This window comes from Coloeus monedula (assembly GCF_965178545.1).
Source record: "Coloeus monedula genome assembly, chromosome: 35".
In the NCBI taxonomy this organism is placed as follows: domain Eukaryota; kingdom Metazoa; phylum Chordata; class Aves; order Passeriformes; family Corvidae; genus Coloeus; species Coloeus monedula.
In genome coordinates, this window is record NC_138815.1 from 858,332 (window position 1) to 878,273 (window position 19,942).

Here is a 19,942-nt window from a genome sequence, read left to right on the forward strand (position 1 = left end):
ACGTATGGTTCCATGAGGTTCCGTGCTGTCCCCATGGTCTTCTTGAATCCGCACTGTAACAATGGACCATTGGTTCCCTGCGGCCTGGCTGTGTCTCAATGGGCTCCTTGATTCCATGGTTCCCCATGGTGTCACCATGGAGCCTTGTTTCTAGGAGGTTCTGTACTGTCACAGTTGTCTCCTTGATACCATGAGCCCCTGCAGTGTCACAATGGCTCCTTGGTTCCATGAGGAACACAAAAGCTTTGCATCAACATTGAGCTACAGCTGCTGAACACACCTGGGAGCATCTGCTTGCATCAAAAGAGGGCTTCAAGCTGAGAATGGCACCAGCAGCTTCCATCTGCAACAGAGAGCCAGGGAAAGGACAGGGACAGAGAATTCAGTGGAAAGACTGCGACAATTCTGCTCCCACAGATCATTCCTGCTCACAGTGTCCCTTCTAGAAAGGGGACAGCATTGCAGGCAGCCTGGACTGAGCATGTGAGGTTTGTTGTTTAGGAAACCTGCTCAGGCTTTTCCATTCTTTCCTTACAAACAGGAAAACTTCTCCTGGGCCTGTGTGCAGGCAGAGCCCTGAGGAGAGCACGTGGCACATGGTGCAGTGGGCTGGGACAGCCAGCTGCAGAGCTGAAGGGAAGAAGCCCAAAGTGTCACAATGGCTCCTTGGCTTCATGTGCATCACCTGTGTCACAATGGTCTCCTTGATTCCATGAGGCCCCACTGGGTCACAATGGCTCTTTGCTTCCATGAGGTTCCGCAGCGTGAGCATGCTCTCCTTCGATCCGCATTGTCATAATGGACAATTGCTTCCATGTGGCCCCGCTCTGTCACAATGGCCCCTTGGTTCCATAGCTTTTCTATTGTAACAATGCACTCCTTGGTTCTAGGAGCTCCCCTGCTTTTTGCAGAGGTGTCTTTGGTTCCAACAAGGCCCCGCTGTGTCTCAGTGCACCCTGGCTTCCATGCGCATCTGGAGTATCACAAAGGCTCCTTGGTTCCACGAGGTCCTGCTGTGTCACAATGGATCCTGTGCGCCACGAGGCCCTACAAAGTCATCATGGAGCCTTGGTTCCATGGGGTTCCATTGTGTCCCACTAGTCGCCTTGGTTCCATGAGTTTCCTTAGTGTCACAATGCTCTCCATGCTTCCATGATTCCCCACAATGTCACAATGCTCTCCATGCTTCCATGAGGCCCTGCTATGCCACAGTGGTCCCCTTGTGTCCATGAGGCCCTGCTGTGTCCCAATGGATGTATGGTTCCATGAGGTTCCGTGCTGTCATCATGGTCTTCTTGAATACGCAGTGTAACAATGGACCATTGGTTCCAGGTGGCCTCTCTGTGTCACAACGGGCTCCTTGATTTCATGATTCCCCACGGTGTCACCATGGAGCCTTGTTTCTAGGAGGTTCTGTACTGTCACAATTGTCTCCTTCATCCCATGAGCCCCTGCAGTGTCACAATGGCTCCTTGGTTCCATGAGGAACACAAAAGCTTTGCATCAACACTGAACAACAGCTGCTGAACACACCTGGGAGCATCTGCTTGCATCAAAAGAGGGCTTCAAGCTGAGAATGGCACCAGCAGCTTCCATCTGCAACAGAGAGCCAGGGAAAGGACAGGGACAGAGAATTCAGTGGAAAGACTGCGACAATTCTGCTCCCACAGATCATTCCTGCTCACAGTGTCCCTTCTAGAAAGGGGACAGCATTGCAGGCAGCCTGGACTGAGCATGTGGGGTTTGTTGTTTAGGAAACCTGCTCAGGCTTTTCCATTCTTTCCTTACAAACAGGAAAACTTCTCCTGGGCCTGTGTGCAGGCAGAGCCCTGAGGAGAGCACGTGGCACATGGTGCAGTGGGCTGGGACATCCAGCTGCAGAGCTGAAGGGAAGAAGCCCAAAGTGTCACAATGGCTCCTTGGCTTCATGTGCATCACCTGTGTCACAATGGTCTCCTTGATTCCATGAGGCCCCACTGGGTCACAATGGCTCCTTGCTTCCATGAGGTTCCGCAGCGTGAGCATGCTCTCCTTCGATCCGCATTGTCATAATGGACAATTGCTTCCATGTGGCCCCGCTCTGTCACAATGGCCCCTTGGTTCCATAGCTTTTCTATTGTAACAATGCACTCCTTGGTTCTAGGAGCTCCCCTGCTTTTTGCAGAGGTGTCTTTGCTTCCAACAAGGCCCCGCTGTGTCTCAGTGCACCCTGGCTTCCATGCGCATCTGGAGTATCACAAAGGCTCCTTGGTTCCACGAGGTCCTGCTGTGTCACAATGGATCCTGTGCGCCATGAGGCCCTACAAAGTCATCATGGAGCCTTGGTTCCATGTGGTTCCATTGTGTCCCACTGGTCGCCTTGGTTCCATGAGTTTCCTTAGTGTCACAATGCTCTCCATGCTTCCATGATTCCCCACAATGTCACAATGCTCTCCATGCTTCCATGAGGCCCTGTTTGCCACAATGGTCCCCTTGTGTCCATGAGGCCCTGCTGTGTCCCAATGGATGTATGGTTCCATGAGGATCCGTGCTGTCATCATGGCCTTCTTGAATACGCAGTGTAAAAATGGACCATTGGTTCCAGGTGGCCTCTCTGTGTCACAACGGGCTCCTTGATTTCATGATTCCCCACGGTGTCACCATGGAGCCTTGTTTCTAGGAGGTTCTGTACTGTCACAATTGTCTCCTTCATCCCATGAGCCCCTGCAGTGTCACAATGGCTCCTTGGTTCCATGAGGAACACAAAAGCTTTGCATCAACACTGAACAACAGCTGCTGAACACACCTGGGAGCATCTGCTTGCATCAAAAGAGGGCTTCAAGCTGAGAATGGCACCAGCAGCTTCCATCTGCAACAGAGAGCCAGGGAAAGGACAGGGACAGAGAATTCAGTGGAAAGACTGCGACAATTCTGCTCCCACAGATCATTCCTGCTCACAGTGTCCCTTCTAGAAAGGGGACAGCATTGCAGGCAGCCTGGACTGAGCATGTGGGGTTTGTTGTTTAGGAAACCTGCTCAGGCTTTTCCATTCTTTCCTTACAAACAGGAAAACTTCTCCTGGGCCTGTGTGCAGGCAGAGCCCTGAGGAGAGCACGTGGCACATGGTGCAGTGGGCTGGGACATCCAGCTGCAGAGCTGAAGGGAAGAAGCCCAAAGTGTCACAATGGCTCCTTGGCTTCATGTGCATCACCTGTGTCACAATGGTCTCCTTGATTCCATGAGGCCCCACTGGGTCACAATGGCTCCTTGCTTCCATGAGGTTCCGCAGCGTGAGCATGCTCTCCTTCGATCCGCATTGTCATAATGGACAATTGCTTCCATGTGGCCCCGCTCTGTCACAATGGCCCCTTGGTTCCATAGCTTTTCTATTGTAACAATGCACTCCTTGGTTCTAGGAGCTCCCCTGCTTTTTACAGAGGTGTCTTTGCTTCCAACAAGGCCCCGCTGTGTCTCAGTGCACCCTGGCTTCCATGCGCATCTGGAGTATCACAAAGGCTCCTTGGTTCCACGAGGTCCTGCTGTGTCACAATGGATCCTGTGCGCCACGAGGCCCTACAAAGTCATCATGGAGCCTTGGTTCCATATGGTTCCATTGTGTCCCACTGGTCGCCTTGGTTCCATGAGTTTCCTTAGTGTCACAATGCTCTCCATGCTTCCATGATTCCCCACAATGTCACAATGCTCTCCATACTTCCATGAGGCCCTGCTATGCCACAATGGTCCCCTTGTGTCCATGAGGCCCTGCTGTGTCCCAATGGACGTATGGTTCCATGAGGTTCCGTGCTGTCATCATGGTCTTCTTGAATCCGCACTGTAACAATGGACCATTGGTTCCCTGCGGCCTGGCTGTGTCTCAATGGGTTCCTTGATTCCATGGTTCCCCATGGTGTCACCATGGAGCCTTGTTTCTAGGAGGTTCTGTACTGTCACAGTTGTCTCCTTCATCCCATGAGCCCCTGCAGTGTCACAATGGCTCCTTGGTTCCATGAGGAACACAAAAGCTTTGCATCAACACTGAGCAACAGCTGCTGAACACACCTGGGAGCATCTGCTTGCATCAAAAGAGGGCTTCAAGCTGAGAATGGCACCAGCAGCTTCCATCTGCAACAGAGAGGCAGGGAAAGGACAGGGACAGAGAATTCAGTGGAAAGACTGCGACAATTCTGCTCCCACAGATCATTCCTGCTCACAGTGTCCCTTCTAGAAAGGGGACAGCATTGCAGGCAGCCTGGACTGAGCATGTGAGGTTTGTTGTTTAGGAAACCTGCTCAGGCTTTTCCATTCTTTCCTTACAAACAGGAAAACTTCTCCTGGGCCTGTGTGCAGGCAGAGCCCTGAGGAGAGCACGTGGCACATGGTGCAGTGGGCTGGGACAGCCAGCTGCAGAGCTCAAGGGAAGAAGCCCAAAGTGTCACAATGGCTCCTTGGCTTCATGTGCATCACCTGTGTCACAATGGTCTCCTTGATTCCATGAGGCCCCACTGGGTCACAATGGCTCCTTGCTTCCATGAGGTTCCGCAGCGTGAGCATGCTCTCCTTCGATCCGCATTGTCATAATGGACAATTGCTTCCATGTGGCCCCGCTCTGTCACAATGGCCCCTTGGTTCCATAGCTTTTCTATTGTAACAATGCACTCCTTGGTTCTAGGAGCTCCCCTGCTTTTTGCAGAGGTGTCTTTGCTTCCAACAAGGCCCCGCTGTGTCTCAGTGCACCCTGGCTTCCATGCGCATCTGGAGTATCACAAAGGCTCCTTGGTTCCACGAGGTCCTGCTGTGTCACAATGGATCCTGTGCGCCATGAGGCCCTACAAAGTCATCATGGAGCCTTGGTTCCATGTGGTTCCATTGTGTCCCACTGGTCGCCTTGGTTCCATGAGTTTCCTTAGTGTCACAATGCTCTCCATGCTTCCATGATTCCCCACAATGTCACAATGCTCTCCATGCTTCCATGAGGCCCTGTTTGCCACAATGGTCCCCTTGTGTCCATGAGGCCCTGCTGTGTCCCAATGGATGTATGGTTCCATGAGGATCCGTGCTGTCATCATGGCCTTCTTGAATACGCAGTGTAAAAATGGACCATTGGTTCCAGGTGGCCTCTCTGTGTCACAACGGGCTCCTTGATTTCATGATTCCCCACGGTGTCACCATGGAGCCTTGTTTCTAGGAGGTTCTGTACTGTCACAGTTGTCTCCTTCATCCCATGAGCCCCTGCAGTGTCACAATGGCTCCTTGGTTCCATGAGGAACACAAAAGCTTTGCATCAACACTGAGCAACAGCTGCTGAACACACCTGGGAGCATCTGCTTGCATCAAAAGAGGGCTTCAAGCTGAGAATGGCACCAGCAGCTTCCATCTGCAACAGAGAGCCAGGGAAAGGACAGGGACAGAGAATTCAGTGGAAAGACTGCGACAATTCTGCTCCCACAGATCATTCCTGCTCACAGTGTCCCTTCTAGAAAGGGGACAGCATTGCAGGCAGCCTGGACTGAGCATGTGAGGTTTGTTGTTTAGGAAACATGCTCAGGGTTTTCCATTCTTTCCCTACAAACAGGAAAACTTCTCCTGGGCCTGTGTGCAGGCAGAGCCCTGAGGAGAGCATGTGGCACATGGTGCAGTGGGCTGGGACAGCCAGCTGCAGAGCTCCAGGGAAGAAGCCCAAAGTGTCACAATGGCTCCTTGGCTTCATGTGCATCACCTGTGTCACAATGGTCTCCTTGATTCCATGAGGCCCCACTGGGTCACAATGGCTCCTTGCTTCCATGAGGTTCCGCAGTGCGAGCATGCTCTCCTTCGATCCGCATTGTCATAATGGACAATTGCTTCCATGTGGCCCCGCTCTGTCACAATGGCCCCTTGGTTCCATAGCTTTTCTATTGTAACAATGCACTCCTTGGTTCTAGGAGCTCCCCTGCTTTTTGCAGAGGTGTCTTTGCTTCCAACAAGGCCCCGCTTTGTCTCAGTGCACCCTGGCTTCCATGCGCATCTGGAGTATCACAAAGGCTCCTTGGTTCCACGAGGTCCTGCTGTGTCACAATGGATCCTGTGCGCCACGAGGCCCTACAAAGTCATCATGGAGCCTTGATTCCATATGGTTCCATTGTGTCCCACTGGTCGCCTTGGTTCCATGAGTTTCCTTACTGTCACAGTGCTCTCCATGCTTCCATGATTCCCCACAATGTCACAATGCTCTCCATGCTTCCATGAGGCCCTGTTTGCCACAGTGGTCCCCTTGTGTCCATGAGGCCCTGCTTTGCCACAGTGGTCCCCTTGTGTCCATGAGGCCCCGCTGTGTCCCAATGATCGCCTTGGTTCCATGAGTTTCCTTAGTGTCACAATGCTCTCCATGCTTCCATGATTCCCCACAATGTCACAATGCTCTCCATACTTCCATGAGGCCCTGTTTGCCACAATGGTCCCCTTGTGTCCATGAGGTGCAGCTGTGTCCCAATGGACGTATGGTTCCATGAGGTTCCGTGCTGTCCCCATGGTCTTCTTGAATCCGCACTGTAACAATGGACCATTGGTTCCCTGCGGCCTGGCTGTGTCTCAATGGGCTCCTTGATTCCATGGTTCCCCATGGTGTCACCATGGAGCCTTGTTTCTAGGAGGTTCTGTACTGTCACAGTTGTCTCCTTGATACCATGAGCCCCTGCAGTGTCACAATGGCTCCTTGGTTCCATGAGGAACACAAAAGCTTTGCATCAACATTGAGCTACAGCTGCTGAACACACCTGGGAGCATCTGCTTGCATCAAAAGAGGGCTTCAAGCTGAGAATGGCACCAGCAGCTTCCATCTGCAACAGAGAGCCAGGGAAAGGACAGGGACAGAGAATTCAGTGGAAAGACTGCGACAATTCTGCTCCCACAGATCATTCCTGCTCACAGTGTCCCTTCTAGAAAGGGGACAGCATTGCAGGCAGCCTGGACTGAGCATGTGAGGTTTGTTGTTTAGGAAACCTGCTCAGGCTTTTCCATTCTTTCCTTACAAACAGGAAAACTTCTCCTGGGCCTGTGTGCAGGCAGAGCCCTGAGGAGAGCACGTGGCACATGGTGCAGTGGGCTGGGACAGCCAGCTGCAGAGCTCAAGGGAAGAAGCCCAAAGTGTCACAATGGCTCCTTGGCTTCATGTGCATCACCTGTGTCACAATGGTCTCCTTGATTCCATGAGGCCCCACTGGGTCACAATGGCTCTTTGCTTCCATGAGGTTCCGCAGCATGAGCATGCTCTCCTTCGATCCGCATTGTCATAATGGACAATTGCTTCCATGTGGCCCTGCTCTGTCACAATGGCCCCTTGGTTCCATAGCTTTTCTATTGTAACAATGCACTCCTTGGTTCTAGGAGCTCCCCTGCTTTTTGCAGAGGTGTCTTTGCTTCCAACAAGGCCCCGCTGTGTCTCAGTGCACCCTGGCTTCCATGCGCATCTGGAGTATCACAAAGGCTCCTTGGTTCCACGAGGTCCTGCTGTGTCACAATGGATCCTGTGCGCCACGAGGCCCTACAAAGTCATCATGGAGCCTTGGTTCCATGGGGTTCCATTGTGTCCCACTAGTCGCCTTGGTTCCATGAGTTTCCTTAGTGTCACAATGCTCTCCATGCTTCCATGATTCCCCACAATGTCACAATGCTCTCCATGCTTCCATGAGGCCCTGCTATGCCACAGTGGTCCCCTTGTGTCCATGAGGCCCTGCTGTGTCCCAATGGATGTATGGTTCCATGAGGTTCCGTGCTGTCATCATGGTCTTCTTGAATACGCAGTGTAACAATGGACCATTGGTTCCAGGTGGCCTCTCTGTGTCACAACGGGCTCCTTGATTTCATGATTCCCCACGGTGTCACCATGGAGCCTTGTTTCTAGGAGGTTCTGTACTGTCACAATTGTCTCCTTCATCCCATGAGCCCCTGCAGTGTCACAATGGCTCCTTGGTTCCATGAGGAACACAAAAGCTTTGCATCAACACTGAACAACAGCTGCTGAACACACCTGGGAGCATCTGCTTGCATCAAAAGAGGGCTTCAAGCTGAGAATGGCACCAGCAGCTTCCATCTGCAACAGAGAGCCAGGGAAAGGACAGGGACAGAGAATTCAGTGGAAAGACTGCGACAATTCTGCTCCCACAGATCATTCCTGCTCACAGTGTCCCTTCTAGAAAGGGGACAGCATTGCAGGCAGCCTGGACTGAGCATGTGAGGTTTGTTGTTTAGGAAACCTGCTCAGGCTTTTCCATTCTTTCCTTACAAACAGGAAAACTTCTCCTAAGCCTGTGTGCAGGCAGAGCCCTGAGGAGAGCATGTGGCACATGGTGCAGTGGGCTGGGACAGCCAGCTGCAGAGCTCAAGGGAAGAAGCCCAAAGTGTCACAATGGCTCCTTGGCTTCATGTGCATCACCTGTGTCACAATGGTCTCCTTGATTCCATGAGGCCCCACTGGGTCACAATGGCTCCTTGCTTCCATGAGGTTCCGCAGCGTGAGCATGCTCTCCTTCGATCCGCATTGTCATAATGGACAATTGCTTCCATGTGGCCCCGCTCTGTCACAATGGCCCCTTGGTTCCATAGCTTTTCTATTGTAACAATGCACTCCTTGGTTCTAGGAGCTCCCCTGCTTTTTGCAGAGGTGTCTTTGCTTCCAACAAGGCCCCGCTGTGTCTCAGTACACCCTGGCTTCCATGCGCATCTGGAGTATCACAAAGGCTCCTTGGTTCCACGAGGTCCTGCTGTGTCACAATGGATCCTGTGCGCCACGAGGCCCTACAAAGTCATCATGGAGCCTTGGTTCCATGGGGTTCCATTGTGTCCCACTAGTCGCCTTGGTTCCATGAGTTTCCTTAGTGTCACAATGCTCTCCATGCTTCCATGATTCCCCACAATGTCACAATGCTCTCCATGCTTCCATGAGGCCCTGCTATGCCACAGTGGTCCCCTTGTGTCCATGAGGCCCTGCTGTGTCCCAATGGATGTATGGTTCCATGAGGTTCCGTGCTGTCATCATGGTCTTCTTGAATACGCAGTGTAACAATGGACCATTGGTTCCAGGTGGCCTCTCTGTGTCACAACGGGCTCCTTGATTTCATGATTCCCCACGGTGTCACCATGGAGCCTTGTTTCTAGGAGGTTCTGTACTGTCACAATTGTCTCCTTCATCCCATGAGCCCCTGCAGTGTCACAATGGCTCCTTGGTTCCATGAGGAACACAAAAGCTTTGCATCAACACTGAACAACAGCTGCTGAACACACCTGGGAGCATCTGCTTGCATCAAAAGAGGGCTTCAAGCTGAGAATGGCACCAGCAGCTTCCATCTGCAACAGAGAGCCAGGGAAAGGACAGGGACAGAGAATTCAGTGGAAAGACTGCGACAATTCTGCTCCCACAGATCATTCCTGCTCACAGTGTCCCTTCTAGAAAGGGGACAGCATTGCAGGCAGCCTGGACTGAGCATGTGAGGTTTGTTGTTTAGGAAACCTGCTCAGGCTTTTCCATTCTTTCCTTACAAACAGGAAAACTTCTCCTAAGCCTGTGTGCAGGCAGAGCCCTGAGGAGAGCATGTGGCACATGGTGCAGTGGGCTGGGACAGCCAGCTGCAGAGCTCAAGGGAAGAAGCCCAAAGTGTCACAATGGCTCCTTGGCTTCATGTGCATCACCTGTGTCACAATGGTCTCCTTGATTCCATGAGGCCCCACTGGGTCACAATGGCTCCTTGCTTCCATGAGGTTCCGCAGCGTGAGCATGCTCTCCTTCGATCCGCATTGTCATAATGGACAATTGCTTCCATGTGGCCCCGCTCTGTCACAATGGCCCCTTGGTTCCATAGCTTTTCTATTGTAACAATGCACTCCTTGGTTCTAGGAGCTCCCCTGCTTTTTGCAGAGGTGTCTTTGGTTCCAACAAGGCCCCGCTGTGTCTCAGTGCACCCTGGCTTCCATGCGCATCTGGAGTATCACAAAGGCTCCTTGGTTCCACGAGGTCCTGCTGTGTCACAATGGATCCTGTGCGCCACGAGGCCCTACAAAGTCATCATGGAGCCTTGGTTCCATGGGGTTCCATTGTGTCCCACTAGTCGCCTTGGTTCCATGAGTTTCCTTAGTGTCACAATGCTCTCCATGCTTCCATGATTCCCCACAATGTCACAATGCTCTCCATGCTTCCATGAGGCCCTGCTATGCCACAGTGGTCCCCTTGTGTCCATGAGGCCCTGCTGTGTCCCAATGGATGTATGGTTCCATGAGGTTCCGTGCTGTCATCATGGTCTTCTTGAATACGCAGTGTAACAATGGACCATTGGTTCCAGGTGGCCTCTCTGTGTCACAACGGGCTCCTTGATTTCATGATTCCCCACGGTGTCACCATGGAGCCTTGTTTCTAGGAGGTTCTGTACTGTCACAATTGTCTCCTTCATCCCATGAGCCCCTGCAGTGTCACAATGGCTCCTTGGTTCCATGAGGAACACAAAAGCTTTGCATCAACACTGAACAACAGCTGCTGAACACACCTGGGAGCATCTGCTTGCATCAAAAGAGGGCTTCAAGCTGAGAATGGCACCAGCAGCTTCCATCTGCAACAGAGAGCCAGGGAAAGGACAGGGACAGAGAATTCAGTGGAAAGACTGCGACAATTCTGCTCCCACAGATCATTCCTGCTCACAGTGTCCCTTCTAGAAAGGGGACAGCATTGCAGGCAGCCTGGACTGAGCATGTGGGGTTTGTTGTTTAGGAAACCTGCTCAGGCTTTTCCATTCTTTCCTTACAAACAGGAAAACTTCTCCTGGGCCTGTGTGCAGGCAGAGCCCTGAGGAGAGCACGTGGCACATGGTGCAGTGGGCTGGGACAGCCAGCTGCAGAGCTGAAGGGAAGAAGCCCAAAGTGTCACAATGGCTCCTTGGCTTCATGTGCATCACCTGTGTCACAATGGTCTCCTTGATTCCATGAGGCCCCACGGGGTCACAATGGCTCCTTGCTTCCATGAGGTTCCGCAGCGTGAGCATGCTCTCCTTCGATCCGCATTGTCATAATGGACAATTGCTTCCATGTGGCCCCGCTCTGTCACAATGGCCCCTTGGTTCCATAGCTTTTCTATTGTAACAATGCACTCCTTGGTTCTAGGAGCTCCCCTGCTTTTTGCAGAGGTGTCTTTGCTTCCAACAAGGCCCCGCTGTGTCTCAGTGCACCCTGGCTTCCATGCGCATCTGGAGTATCACAAAGGCTCCTTGGTTCCACGAGGTCCTGCTGTGTCACAATGGATCCTGTGCGCCACGAGGCCCTACAAAGTCATCATGGAGCCTTGATTCCATATGGTTCCATTGTGTCCCACTGGTCGCCTTGGTTCCATGAGTTTCCTTACTGTCACAGTGCTCTACATGCTTCCATGATTCCCCACAATGTCACAATGCTCTCCATGCTTCCATGAGGCCCTGCTATGCCACAGTGGTCCCCTTGTGTCCATGAGGCCCCGCTGTGTCCCAATGATCGCCTTGGTTCCATGAGTTTCCTTAGTGTCACAATGCTCTCCATGCTTCCATGATTCCCCACAATGTCACAATGCTCTCCATACTTCCATGAGGCCCTGTTTGCCACAATGGTCCCCTTGTGTCCATGAGGCCCTGCTGTGTCCCAATGGACGTATGGTTCCATGAGGTTCCGTGCTGTCCCCATGGTCTTCTTGAATCCGCACTGTAACAATGGACCATTGGTTCCCTGCGGCCTGGCTGTGTCTCAATGGGCTCCTTGATTCCATGGTTCCCCACGGTGTCACCATGGAGCCTTGTTTCTAGGAGGTTCTGTACTGTCACAATTGTCTCCTTCATCCCATGAGCCCCTGCAGTGTCACAATGGCTCCTTGGTTCCATGAGGAACACAAAAGCTTTGCATCAACACTGAGCAACAGCTGCTGAACACACCTGGGAGCATCTGCTTGCATCAAAAGAGGGCTTCAAGCTGAGAATGGCACCAGCAGCTTCCATCTGCAACAGAGAGCCAGGGAAAGGACAGGGACAGAGAATTCAGTGGAAAGACTGCGACAATTCTGCTCCCACAGATCATTCCTGCTCACAGTGTCCCTTCTAGAAAGGGGACAGCATTGCAGGCAGCCTGGACTGAGCATGTGAGGTTTGTTGTTTAGGAAACCTGCTCAGGCTTTTCCATTCTTTCCTTACAAACAGGAAAACTTCTCCTGGGCCTGTGTGCAGGCAGAGACCTGAGGAGAGCACGTGGCACATGGTGCAGTGGGCTGGGACAGCCAGCTGCAGAGCTCAAGGGAAGAAGCCCAAAGTGTCACAATGGCTCCTTGGCTTCATGTGCATCACCTGTGTCACAATGGTCTCCTTGATTCCATGAGGCCCCACTGGGTCACAATGGCTCCTTGCTTCCATGAGGTTCCGCAGCGTGAGCATGCTCTCCTTCGATCCGCATTGTCATAATGGACAATTGCTTCCATGTGGCCCCGCTCTGTCACAATGGCCCCTTGGTTCCATAGCTTTTCTATTGTAACAATGCACTCCTTGGTTCTAGGAGCTCCCCTGCTTTTTGCAGAGGTGTCTTTGGTTCCAACAAGGCCCCGCTGTGTCTCAGTGCACCCTGGCTTCCATGCGCATCTGGAGTATCACAAAGGCTCCTTGGTTCCACGAGGTCCTGCTGTGTCACAATGGATCCTGTGCGCCATGAGGCCCTACAAAGTCATCATGGAGCCTTGGTTCCATGTGGTTCCATTGTGTCCCACTGGTCGCCTTGGTTCCATGAGTTTCCTTAGTGTCACAATGCTCTCCATGCTTCCATGATTCCCCACAATGTCACAATGCTCTCCATGCTTCCATGAGGCCCTGTTTGCCACAATGGTCCCCTTGTGTCCATGAGGCCCTGCTGTGTCCCAATGGATGTATGGTTCCATGAGGATCCGTGCTGTCATCATGGCCTTCTTGAATACGCAGTGTAAAAATGGACCATTGGTTCCAGGTGGCCTCTCTGTGTCACAACGGGCTCCTTGATTTCATGATTCCCCACGGTGTCACCATGGAGCCTTGTTTCTAGGAGGTTCTGTACTGTCACAATTGTCTCCTTCATCCCATGAGCCCCTGCAGTGTCACAATGGCTCCTTGGTTCCATGAGGAACACAAAAGCTTTGCATCAACACTGAACAACAGCTGCTGAACACACCTGGGAGCATCTGCTTGCATCAAAAGAGGGCTTCAAGCTGAGAATGGCACCAGCAGCTTCCATCTGCAACAGAGAGCCAGGGAAAGGACAGGGACAGAGAATTCAGTGGAAAGACTGCGACAATTCTGCTCCCACAGATCATTCCTGCTCACAGTGTCCCTTCTAGAAAGGGGACAGCATTGCAGGCAGCCTGGACTGAGCATGTGGGGTTTGTTGTTTAGGAAACCTGCTCAGGCTTTTCCATTCTTTCCTTACAAACAGGAAAACTTCTCCTGGGCCTGTGTGCAGGCAGAGCCCTGAGGAGAGCACGTGGCACATGGTGCAGTGGGCTGGGACATCCAGCTGCAGAGCTGAAGGGAAGAAGCCCAAAGTGTCACAATGGCTCCTTGGCTTCATGTGCATCACCTGTGTCACAATGGTCTCCTTGATTCCATGAGGCCCCACTGGGTCACAATGGCTCCTTGCTTCCATGAGGTTCCGCAGCGTGAGCATGCTCTCCTTCGATCCGCATTGTCATAATGGACAATTGCTTCCATGTGGCCCCGCTCTGTCACAATGGCCCCTTGGTTCCATAGCTTTTCTATTGTAACAATGCACTCCTTGGTTCTAGGAGCTCCCCTGCTTTTTACAGAGGTGTCTTTGCTTCCAACAAGGCCCCGCTGTGTCTCAGTGCACCCTGGCTTCCATGCGCATCTGGAGTATCACAAAGGCTCCTTGGTTCCACGAGGTCCTGCTGTGTCACAATGGATCCTGTGCGCCACGAGGCCCTACAAAGTCATCATGGAGCCTTGATTCCATATGGTTCCATTGTGTCCCACTGGTCGCCTTGGTTCCATGAGTTTCCTTACTGTCACAGTGCTCTACATGCTTCCATGATTCCCCACAATGTCACAATGCTCTCCATGCTTCCATGAGGCCCTGTTTGCCACAATGGTCCCCTTGTGTCCATGAGGCCCTGCTGTGTCCCAATGGACGTATGGTTCCATGAGGTTCCGTGCTGTCCCCATGGTCTTCTTGAATCCGCACTGTAACAATGGACCATTGGTTCCCTGCGGCCTGGCTGTGTCTCAATGGGCTCCTTGATTCCATGGTTCCCCATGGTGTCACCATGGAGCCTTGTTTCTAGGAGGTTCTGTACTGTCACAATTGTCTCCTTCATCCCATGAGCCCCTGCAGTGTCACAATGGCTCCTTGGTTCCATGAGGAACACAAAAGCTTTGCATCAACACTGAACAACAGCTGCTGAACACACCGGGGAGCATCTGCTTGCATCAAAAGAGGGCTTCAAGCTGAGAATGGCACCAGCAGCTTCCATCTGCAACAGAGAGCCAGGGAAAGGACAGGGACAGAGAATTCAGTGGAAAGACTGCGACAATTCTGCTCCCACAGATCATTCCTGCTCACAGTGTCCCTTCTAGAAAGGGGACAGCATTGCAGGCAGCCTGGACTGAGCATGTGAGGTTTGTTGTTTAGGAAACCTGCTCAGGCTTTTCCATTCTTTCCTTACAAACAGGAAAACTTCTCCTAAGCCTGTGTGCAGGCAGAGCCCTGAGGAGAGCATGTGGCACATGGTGCAGTGGGCTGGGACAGCCAGCTGCAGAGCTCAAGGGAAGAAGCCCAAAGTGTCACAATGGCTCCTTGGCTTCATGTGCATCACCTGTGTCACAATGGTCTCCTTGATTCCATGAGGCCCCACTGGGTCACAATGGCTCCTTGCTTCCATGAGGTTCCGCAGCGTGAGCATGCTCTCCTTCGATCCGCATTGTCATAATGGACAATTGCTTCCATGTGGCCCCGCTCTGTCACAATGGCCCCTTGGTTCCATAGCTTTTCTATTGTAACAATGCACTCCTTGGTTCTAGGAGCTCCCCTGCTTTTTGCAGAGGTGTCTTTGCTTCCAACAAGGCCCCGCTGTGTCTCAGTACACCCTGGCTTCCATGCGCATCTGGAGTATCACAAAGGCTCCTTGGTTCCACGAGGTCCTGCTGTGTCACAATGGATCCTGTGCGCCACGAGGCCCTACAAAGTCATCATGGAGCCTTGGTTCCATGGGGTTCCATTGTGTCCCACTAGTCGCCTTGGTTCCATGAGTTTCCTTAGTGTCACAATGCTCTCCATGCTTCCATGATTCCCCACAATGTCACAATGCTCTCCATGCTTCCATGAGGCCCTGCTATGCCACAGTGGTCCCCTTGTGTCCATGAGGCCCTGCTGTGTCCCAATGGATGTATGGTTCCATGAGGTTCCGTGCTGTCATCATGGTCTTCTTGAATACGCAGTGTAACAATGGACCATTGGTTCCAGGTGGCCTCTCTGTGTCACAACGGGCTCCTTGATTTCATGATTCCCCACGGTGTCACCATGGAGCCTTGTTTCTAGGAGGTTCTGTACTGTCACAATTGTCTCCTTCATCCCATGAGCCCCTGCAGTGTCACAATGGCTCCTTGGTTCCATGAGGAACACAAAAGCTTTGCATCAACACTGAACAACAGCTGCTGAACACACCTGGGAGCATCTGCTTGCATCAAAAGAGGGCTTCAAGCTGAGAATGGCACCAGCAGCTTCCATCTGCAACAGAGAGCCAGGGAAAGGACAGGGACAGAGAATTCAGTGGAAAGACTGCGACAATTCTGCTCCCACAGATCATTCCTGCTCACAGTGTCCCTTCTAGAAAGGGGACAGCATTGCAGGCAGCCTGGACTGAGCATGTGGGGTTTGTTGTTTAGGAAACCTGCTCAGGCTTTTCCATTCTTTCCTTACAAACAGGAAAACTTCTCCTGGGCCTGTGTGCAGGCAGAGCCCTGAGGAGAGCACGTGGCACATGGTGCAGTGGGCTGGGACAGCCAGCTGCAGAGCTGAAGGGAAGAAGCCCAAAGTGTCACAATGGCTCCTTGGCTTCATGTGCATCACCTGTGTCACAATGGTCTCCTTGATTCCATGAGGCCCCACTGGGTCACAATGGCTCCTTGCTTCCATGAGGTTCCGCACTGTCACCATGCCCTCCTTTGATCCGCATTGTCATAATGGACAATTGCTTCCATGTGGCCCCGCTCTGTCACAATGGCCCCTTGGTTCCATAGCTTTTCTATTGTAACAATGCACTCCTTGGTTCTAGGAGCTCCCCTGCTTTTTGCAGAGGTGTCTTTGGTTCCAACAAGGCCCCGCTGTGTCTCAGTGCACCCTGGCTTCCATGCGCATCTGGAGTATCACAAAGGCTCCTTGGTTCCACGAGGTCCTGCTGTGTCACAATGGATCCTGTGCGCCACGAGGCCCTACAAAGTCATCATGGAGCCTTGATTCCATATGGTTCCATTGTGTCCCACTGGTCGCCTTGGTTCCATGAGTTTCCTTACTGTCACAGTGCTCTACATGCTTCCATGATTCCCCACAATGTCACAATGCTCTCCATGCTTCCATGAGGCCCTGCTATGCCACAGTGGTCCCCTTGTGTCCATGAGGCCCCGCTGTGTCCCAATGATCGCCTTGGTTCCATGAGTTTCCTTAGTGTCACAATGCTCTCCATGCTTCCATGATTCCCCACAATGTCACAATGCTCTCCATACTTCCATGAGGCCCTGTTTGCCACAATGGTCCCCTTGTGTCCATGAGGCCCTGCTGTGTCCCAATGGACGTATGGTTCCATGAGGTTCCGTGCTGTCCCCATGGTCTTCTTGAATCCGCACTGTAACAATGGACCATTGGTTCCCTGCGGCCTGGCTGTGTCTCAATGGGCTCCTTGATTCCATGGTTCCCCATGGTGTCACCATGGAGCCTTGTTTCTAGGAGGTTCTGTACTGTCACAGTTGTCTCCTTGATACCATGAGCCCCTGCAGTGTCACAATGGCTCCTTGGTTCCATGAGGAACACAAAAGCTTTGCATCAACATTGAGCTACAGCTGCTGAACACACCTGGGAGCATCTGCTTGCATCAAAAGAGGGCTTCAAGCTGAGAATGGCACCAGCAGCTTCCATCTGCAACAGAGAGCCAGGGAAAGGACAGGGACAGAGAATTCAGTGGAAAGACTGCGACAATTCTGCTCCCACAGATCATTCCTGCTCACAGTGTCCCTTCTAGAAAGGGGACAGCATTGCAGGCAGCCTGGACTGAGCATGTGAGGTTTGTTGTTTAGGAAACCTGCTCAGGCTTTTCCATTCTTTCCTTACAAACAGGAAAACTTCTCCTGGGCCTGTGTGCAGGCAGAGCCCTGAGGAGAGCACGTGGCACATGGTGCAGTGGGCTGGGACAGCCAGCTGCAGAGCTGAAGGGAAGAAGCCCAAAGTGTCACAATGGCTCCTTGGCTTCATGTGCATCACCTGTGTCACAATGGTCTCCTTGATTCCATGAGGCCCCACTGGGTCACAATGGCTCTTTGCTTCCATGAGGTTCCGCAGCGTGAGCATGCTCTCCTTCGATCCGCATTGTCATAATGGACAATTGCTTCCATGTGGCCCCGCTCTGTCACAATGGCCCCTTGGTTCCATAGCTTTTCTATTGTAACAATGCACTCCTTGGTTCTAGGAGCTCCCCTGCTTTTTGCAGAGGTGTCTTTGGTTCCAACAAGGCCCCGCTGTGTCTCAGTGCACCCTGGCTTCCATGCGCATCTGGAGTATCACAAAGGCTCCTTGGTTCCACGAGGTCCTGCTGTGTCACAATGGATCCTGTGCGCCACGAGGCCCTACAAAGTCATCATGGAGCCTTGGTTCCATGGGGTTCCATTGTGTCCCACTAGTCGCCTTGGTTCCATGAGTTTCCTTAGTGTCACAATGCTCTCCATGCTTCCATGATTCCCCACAATGTCACAATGCTCTCCATGCTTCCATGAGGCCCTGCTATGCCACAGTGGTCCCCTTGTGTCCATGAGGCCCTGCTGTGTCCCAATGGATGTATGGTTCCATGAGGTTCCGTGCTGTCATCATGGTCTTCTTGAATACGCAGTGTAACAATGGACCATTGGTTCCAGGTGGCCTCTCTGTGTCACAACGGGCTCCTTGATTTCATGATTCCCCACGGTGTCACCATGGAGCCTTGTTTCTAGGAGGTTCTGTACTGTCACAATTGTCTCCTTCATCCCATGAGCCCCTGCAGTGTCACAATGGCTCCTTGGTTCCATGAGGAACACAAAAGCTTTGCATCAACACTGAACAACAGCTGCTGAACACACCTGGGAGCATCTGCTTGCATCAAAAGAGGGCTTCAAGCTGAGAATGGCACCAGCAGCTTCCATCTGCAACAGAGAGCCAGGGAAAGGACAGGGACAGAGAATTCAGTGGAAAGACTGCGACAATTCTGCTCCCACAGATCATTCCTGCTCACAGTGTCCCTTCTAGAAAGGGGACAGCATTGCAGGCAGCCTGGACTGAGCATGTGGGGTTTGTTGTTTAGGAAACCTGCTCAGGCTTTTCCATTCTTTCCTTACAAACAGGAAAACTTCTCCTGGGCCTGTGTGCAGGCAGAGCCCTGAGGAGAGCACGTGGCACATGGTGCAGTGGGCTGGGACATCCAGCTGCAGAGCTGAAGGGAAGAAGCCCAAAGTGTCACAATGGCTCCTTGGCTTCATGTGCATCACCTGTGTCACAATGGTCTCCTTGATTCCATGAGGCCCCACTGGGTCACAATGGCTCCTTGCTTCCATGAGGTTCCGCAGCGTGAGCATGCTCTCCTTCGATCCGCATTGTCATAATGGACAATTGCTTCCATGTGGCCCCGCTCTGTCACAATGGCCCCTTGGTTCCATAGCTTTTCTATTGTAACAATGCACTCCTTGGTTCTAGGAGCTCCCCTGCTTTTTGCAGAGGTGTCTTTGCTTCCAACAAGGCCCCGCTGTGTCTCAGTGCACCCTGGCTTCCATGCGCATCTGGAGTATCACAAAGGCTCCTTGGTTCCACGAGGTCCTGCTGTGTCACAATGGATCCTGTGCGCCATGAGGCCCTACAAAGTCATCATGGAGCCTTGGTTCCATGTGGTTCCATTGTGTCCCACTGGTCGCCTTGGTTCCATGAGTTTCCTTAGTGTCACAATGCTCTCCATGCTTCCATGATTCCCCACAATGTCACAATGCTCTCCATGCTTCCATGAGGCCCTGTTTGCCACAATGGTCCCCTTGTGTCCATGAGGCCCTGCTGTGTCCCAATGGATGTATGGTTCCATGAGGATCCGTGCTGTCATCATGGCCTTCTTGAATACGCAGTGTAAAAATGGACCATTGGTTCCAGGTGGCCTCTCTGTGTCACAACGGGCTCCTTGATTTCATGATTCCCCACGGTGTCACCATGGAGCCTTGTTTCTAGGAGGTTCTGTACTGTCACAATTGTCTCCTTCATCCCATGAGCCCCTGCAGTGTCACAATGGCTCCTTGGTTCCATGAGGAACACAAAAGCTTTGCATCAACACTGAACAACAGCTGCTGAACACACCTGGGAGCATCTGCTTGCATCAAAAGAGGGCTTCAAGCTGAGAATGGCACCAGCAGCTTCCATCTGCAACAGAGAGCCAGGGAAAGGACAGGGACAGAGAATTCAGTGGAAAGACTGCGACAATTCTGCTCCCACAGATCATTCCTGCTCACAGTGTCCCTTCTAGAAAGGGGACAGCATTGCAGGCAGCCTGGACTGAGCATGTGGGGTTTGTTGTTTAGGAAACCTGCTCAGGCTTTTCCATTCTTTCCTTACAAACAGGAAAACTTCTCCTGGGCCTGTGTGCAGGCAGAGCCCTGAGGAGAGCACGTGGCACATGGTGCAGTGGGCTGGGACATCCAGCTGCAGAGCTGAAGGGAAGAAGCCCAAAGTGTCACAATGG